The 7056-nt window shown below is 38.6% G+C and overlaps 1 pseudogene; it reads left to right on the top strand.

Moving 5' to 3' along the window:
• The first annotated feature begins 5090 nt into the window (after positions 1 to 5090).
• Positions 5091 to 6322, top strand: LOC141545764 (transforming protein RhoA pseudogene; annotated as a pseudogene).
• The last annotated feature ends 734 nt before the right edge of the window (positions 6323 to 7056 follow it).

Below are 7056 nucleotides of genomic sequence, written 5' to 3'. Positions count from 1 at the left end.
ATTCTGCATTCTTGTTCTAATGCTTCAGGACAATTTTCTTTAGTTATTTCTTGTATTTATAAAGATTCTTTTTTTTATTATTATTGATTTCAGATAGTTCAAATATTCTTGTTTTCTCTTCTTGATCTGTTCTCCAAAGTAGTTGTTTTTCTTATTTCTTATATTTTCTGCTTTTTCATTCTTTATATTTTATTTATTTATTTCTTAGTTTCTTATAATGTTGCTGGCTTTCTAATTTTCAGGGAATCATTTTCTTCCTTAAAATTCTGGATTGTCTTTTTAAGTTGGTTCACTTTGTTTTCATAATCTTGTGTTTCTTGGATTTTTAAAAAAAATTTTACTCAATCTTTCTCACTGAAGTTTTAAAGTCTTTTTTGAGTTGTTCTACAGATTCTTTTTGGGCAAGTGACCATTTAACATTACTCTTTGGGCTGGAAGAGGATTTATTTATTTGTCTTAGTATTTACTTCTGAAGACAAATCCTAGTCTTCTCTATTCCCATAGTAGCTTTCGATAGTTGGGTTCTTTCTCTTCTGTCTGATTTAAAACACACACACACACACACACACACACACACACACACACACACACACATGTATATAATAGAAAAAGAGAGAGAGACAGAGAGAGAGAGACAGAGAAAGACAAAGACAGACAGAGAAAGGGAGAGAGAAAGAGAGAGAGAAAGAAAAGGAGAGGATAATAATTCTGGTCTCAGGCCAATCTTCAGTTCTCTTCTCTGGCCTGGAACCAGAAACCAAGAACTTTGCCCTCCTATAAGTGCTTGTAGCCAGGAAACCCCTGCTCCACTGCTTCTGCATTCACTGAGCATGTGCTGAATGCAGCTCTCTCAAAGCCATGTCTCAATCATCAGCATAGCTGTTGGACCTAGAATTCCTTATTAGCAGAGGTTCCCTGAATCTTCCCAGAGTCAGAGACGGGATTCCCCACACTGTCTTGGGAAGTGAAAATTTCTGTGGCTGGGACTTTGTCCTACTATCTTTCTCAGATTCTCCGACTGTCCCAAGAGAACCACTGCTCTGCCCCAACCTTTGTCTGTTTTTATTGCTCTCTGTTCCCCCTGAAGTGTCTTTGTGCGGGACATCTGGAGAGGCTGGAATTTTCTGACCCATTCCACCATCTTCCCAGAATCTTCTTCACTTTTGAAATAGACAAGTTCACAGAATTTTATGAGATTGAAGAACTTTTTTTTTTTAAGCATTTGGAGGTTATCACAATTATTGCTATTGCTAAACCACTAAATTATATCTTCCTTTTCTTTTTTTACCTTCTTCCACCTCCCCCCTTTTCTTCTTGTCTTATCTCTCCTATCCTGAGAATACTATGGCAACTCATGACTTTGAATACTCTACTGATCAGCATGGACACTGTTCCGTGTCTAATCTGGGCCAATTTGCTCCCAGGAGTAGCCTGGTGCCCTCCCCACTCTCAGAGGCTCTTGCAAGACATAATGTATCTACCCAATCAATTAACTCACTGCAGCTCAAAACTGAGTTCAAGTAATCCATCAGCCTCAACCACCCCAATTGTGTGGTTTCCAAATACAGACTATCTCATCTGGTACCATAAAATTACTTTCCTAAAGGCTGAATATAATCAGGTCATCCCTTTTTCTATTCAATAAACTCCCATGACTATCTATTAACTCTGGGATAAACTGTGCACTCTTCTGTTGGACATTTAGCACCCTTCATAGTCTGGTCCCTTCCTATCTTTCTGACCTTTTAATACTCTCCTCACCACTCTCTATAGTCTGGCCATGGACTACAACTTCCTTGCTCTAAGACCTATTTGCTATTTCTCATACATTGTTCCCTTTTCTGGTGTCCTCTTCTTTGCAAGGGTCATCCCCTTCCCCTCCTCATCCTCACTTCTTAGAATCTCTGGCTTCCTTTCTGATTCAGTTCAAATGCTACTTTGATCAAGGAGGCACTCCCAAATCCTATCTCCATCCCAGCTTCTGTGCTTTCCTCTTTAAGCCTGCTCTCCCCTTGGTATGTACATAGTTGTTTGTACAAGGTCTCTCACATTAGAATGTGAACTTCTTGTGAGAAATGACTATTTTGCTTTGTCTTTGTTTTCCTCAGTGTCAAATAGTAAATGCTTAATACTTATTGACATGTCTACTGGATAGTTGCCCTGAGAGGACTGAATTGGCTTTAAACATCTAATTTCCTAGTTGGGAGTGTTCCATTGCTTCAGGTTGAAACAGAATTTAACTGAAAAAAACATGACCTTAAAGTAAAAAAAAAAGTGAATGGAGCAATGTTCAGCAATCTCCATTTCAAATTATGGAAAAATCTAAGCCAGTGCAACTGGAAAATGGCCAAAGCAGGTGGGTTATATAACCGAGGAGGGATGGATGAACTCATTTGCAGAACTTCAGGGTACATTGCTTAATTATAAATGTTCCGCAGAAGAAAGCCTGGAGGGTTAAGCTCCAACTCTCAAAGCTCATTCTTAAACTTTGACTGACAGTTTAATCCACTCAGAGCAACAAATGGCAATTGTTGATTTATGTCAGCCCTGGTTAGATGTTGAGAAAAGCAATAAAATAAAACTGAGATTCACCTAATAATTTCATCTTCTGGAATCTGTTTTCTAGATAGTATAATGTATAGTGTATAGAATATAGGTTCTCTCTAGAGTTTCTGACTATGTTCTGAGTCCCCTCTTGCCCAGACGCTAGTAATTTTTACCACCATACTCCAGCTCTCAGATCCTCAACACTGTACCCTGTAGCACCTTCTCCCCTATCTACCCCCAAGCAAGGCTACTCTCTACAACAAAAGATTTCAGGATCCAAAGTATGTATCATCCCTCTATGATTAAAAGACCAGTATCTAGAAGGCAAGAAAGCTGATTGTAAGAATTCACATTAATATATTAGTGAGTGACAGTATTTGTATATTTTTAAAGATTCCCATTAATCCATTACAAAGAAGGGAGAAAATGCTAGCCATGGAAGGGAAGTTAACCCTTACTGGGAATCAGCTCCTCACAGATGTTTCTGATTTGCAGTCTCATTCTGTCTTGTTTTGGGACTGACAGGTTCTCTGAATACTATAAGTTTATTTTTCCTTTTTCACAATGATTTTCATTCTGATACTTCCAGTCTTCTAAGAGGAAAATAATTCTCCAATTCTAGCAGCCTTGCATTTTTAAATTTGCAAATGTACAAAAGAAGTGTTGGACTTGATGACAATATTAGTACAGCAGCCCATCCAGATACAATGCTTCCCATAATAAGAGTTTTCCAGACTTGCATTAATCAGATAATTAGGGATTATGGTTATATGAATAAGTTTTGGCTATTGTCCCACATAACTAAATGCAAAGCTGCTATGTTATGGGACCTGTAATAACCATTTTCCATCAAGGAACCTGAAATTCTTAATGGGAACTTTTTTCCTTCTTTAGGAAAGTCTGAGATTCTTTGGTGTAAATAATTCCCCAAAAGGAAATTCCTCCTACCAGTGCAGAAAGGGACTGAATTGCCCATGGATATAAAGAAATGAATTGACCTGCTGAATCACTTAACCTGAATCTAAAGTGGAAAAAAAGGAAAGGATTGGAATCCAAATATTAAATGATATAATGCTTGCATGTAATACCATGCAAACATATCATTGAACCTATGAACCTCAAATTGCTAATGAACCCTATTGTAAAGGAAAAGCATGTTTGGAACTGTACCATCAACACAGCTACTCCCTACACAGTAGAAGGAATCTACAGTACAGAATCAAAAGCCAAAGAATTTTACCCAGAACCCAAGTGTTGGTCAATCATTTGAGTTTTGTTCTCTCTTGCATAATCTTAGATCTGGACTTCACTGTAGCTGCCAATATTGTTTATTCTTTCAAGTACTTCTCAGCGGCTCCTAGGACTGTTAGTTTAGCTATGTGGAAACCCTCAAACTGGGTTAAATGCATTTACAACTGTGGAATCCTCACCCATAAGGACTGTGGGACAAATTTCTATCAGAAATCTTAGAGAATAGCCCAGGCCCATACATTTACAAAGACATTTAATAGAGATAATGAAAGGTGGTCCTCATGACATAGGGCAAAGAATCGAAAATTGATAGGGTACCTATCAATTGGAGAATGGCTGAACAAGTTGTGGTATATGATTATGATGGAATTCTATTGCACTACAAGAAATGATGAGCAGGTTAGTTTCAGAAAAACTTGGACTTATATGAACTGATGCAAACTGAAATGAGCAGGACCAGGATTACATTGTATATGTTAACAGTGATATTGTAAGAATGATCAACTGTTATTTAGCTACTCTAACCAAGACAATAATCTAAAATGTTTCCAAAGGACCTATGATAAATATATATATATGCTAGCTACCCCCAGAAAGAAAACTGATGAACTCTTTAAGTGCAGACTGAAGAAATGATGAGGTTAGTTTCAGAAAAACTTGGAAAGACTTTTCTTACTTTCTTTCTATTTCTTGTTGGTATGTGTTTTCTTTTTGCAACATAATGGGAATATATTTTGCATTATTTTGCATGTAGGACATATTGTCTTCTCAAAGGATTGGGGAGGTGAAGAAGGGAGAAGGGAGAGCAATCATTTCGAACTCCAAATTTTAAAAATGAATGTCAAAAAAAATTACAATCAAGTGGGAAATATTTAACAAAATAAATTGAAATATATATATATATACATATATATATGTATATATATATATATATATATATATTTTTTTTTTTAAGAAATTTGGAAAAGTTTGTTTCTAATGCAGAACGAGGGCTCATGGTGGTAAATTAGGCTGGATAGGTAAATCTGGGAATGATCTGCCAAAAGATCTTGGGAGTTAACCAGGCTGGATAGGTGAATGTGAAAATGATCTTCATCAAGATCTTGGGAACTGATGAGACTGCTAAATGAGGGAGAGGAAGAGAGAGAGAAAAAAGAGGAGAGGTCCCGTACAGAGCCTTTCGGAGGAGTTAAGTGACTCGCTCAGTCACACAGCTAAGAAGTATCTTGTGGAAACTCTAAGAACCTCAAACTTTTATCAGAAAAAAAAGTCAATTATTTCTCAGATTGTAAATAATGCATAGATCTTTAATAAGGAAAATTAGTCTGCACTGTCTCGAAAGCAATTCAACCTGTTCTTTTTCTCTGTTGAACTCTGGAATTAACTGTTGCATTCTCTGTACCAAATGTGGGTATTATATGTGTATATCTGTGACGGATGTGGAAACGGATGCGCGGAGGAAGCAGCGTTAAACTGAAGGTCCCAATCCTCGTAATTGCTAAATGGCCGGCGGTCAACACAACAATTCTCTTCTAAAAAGAGAATCGTCTTAAAAATAAACTATTCTTCACCCAAGAACGATAGAACCGAGCGCCGCGGTGACCAGCCGGGGCTCGCTCCGGCCCGCCAGTTTTTTGCGAAATCTAGCCGAGTTGGCGAACGCCCGGCGTGCTGCCTGCGCAGGGACTCGAGAACCGCCTGAGCTATGGCCGCCATCCGGAAAAAGTTGGTTATAGTCGGCGACGGTGCGTGCGGGAAGACGTGCTTGCTGATTGTCTTTAGCAAAGACCAGTTCCCTGAAGTTTACGTTCCCACGGTATTTGAAAATTATGTAGCAGACATTGAAGTGGATGGAAAACAGGTGGAGTTGGCTTTGTGGGACACTGCTGGTCAAGAAGATTACCATCGCCTCAGACCTCTCTCCTACCCAGACACCAACGTGGTGCTGACGTGTTTTTCCATCGATAACTCCGATAGTTTAGACAACGTCCAAACCAAGTGGATCCCCGAGGTGAAGCACTTCTGCCCCAACGTGCCCATTATCCTGGTCGGGAACAAGAAGGATCTTCGAAATGATGAGCGGGTGAGAGTGGAGCTGGCCAAAAAGAAGCAGGAGCCGGTGAAACCTGAAGAAGGCAGGGACATGGCTCGTCGGATCGGTGCTTTTGGATATATGGAGTGTTCAGCCAAGACCAAAGACGGTGTGAGGGCGGTTTTTGAAATGGCCACAAGAGCGGCTTTGCAAGTGAGACTCGGAAAGAAAAAGTCCGAATGCCTGGTCTTGTAAACAGTGGGAAGCCCAAGGCCTGGCCCGGTTAATTTTTGAAGTGCTATTTATCAATCTTAATGTATTCTTACTGGCTTATTTCTTTTTTGTATAATTTAAGATAAACAAATCAAAACTCGTCTTGCTGCCTGTATTTAGAAGTCAACTATGACAGTCTGTGTCCAATACATCTGTAAATATCAGGGTCCCTCTGACATTATCCTTAATTATCTTCCTCATTCTCCCACCAGCACATCTGACACTGATTCGAGAGAATTCTTAACGTTTTGCTTCTTTCTAGAAAGAGAAAAGTGATAACTTGTGTGAATTGGATCTTAATTATTTTTACATTAAACAATATTTGTTGCTGAACACGGTGGCACCCTCTGGGGAATGCACAGTCACTTCAGAGCAGGACCTTTCATAAGGCTTTTTATAAGGTCTGTGATATTATTCAATTGTTTGAAAATGGGACCTACCCAGAAATGGCAAGGCCTCAGCTGTGGCAAAGCTATCGTTCTGTAATTTCAGATTAGTAATTAGTACCATTTAATGTATGTTACAAATATACACACACACACACACACACACACACACACACACATACACACACACACACACACACACACACACACACACACATACCCCAGCTTAGATGTATTAATTTTTTATAATTAATTTCCTATTGTTGTTTTCTCTATAGAAGGTTTCTTTGGTTTTGTGGTTTGTTTATTTTTAAGAAAGTGCATTTGAACATAAAGTCAAATGGAAAAACATTTGAAATCCCTTTTTATTAGTTTCTCCCATGAAGGAGAGCCATTAACAGTTTCTTTTCTGCAGAATATCCCTGGTATCTCATCCCTATACCTGGAACTGGAGCTGTTGAATGGAGGATTGGTTTCACCCCAAGTCAATGAGGTAGTTCAGAAATTGGAGTGATTTGTCTGAATTCAAGCATCTTTATAGTGTTTATTTCTTATTCTTATAGTAAT

Source organism: Sminthopsis crassicaudata, chromosome 6 (assembly GCF_048593235.1).
Source record: "Sminthopsis crassicaudata isolate SCR6 chromosome 6, ASM4859323v1, whole genome shotgun sequence".
Lineage (NCBI taxonomy): Eukaryota > Metazoa > Chordata > Mammalia > Dasyuromorphia > Dasyuridae > Sminthopsis > Sminthopsis crassicaudata.
The sequence above is the reverse complement of the archived record's forward strand: the minus strand, read 5'-3'. Positions and strand labels throughout refer to the sequence as shown.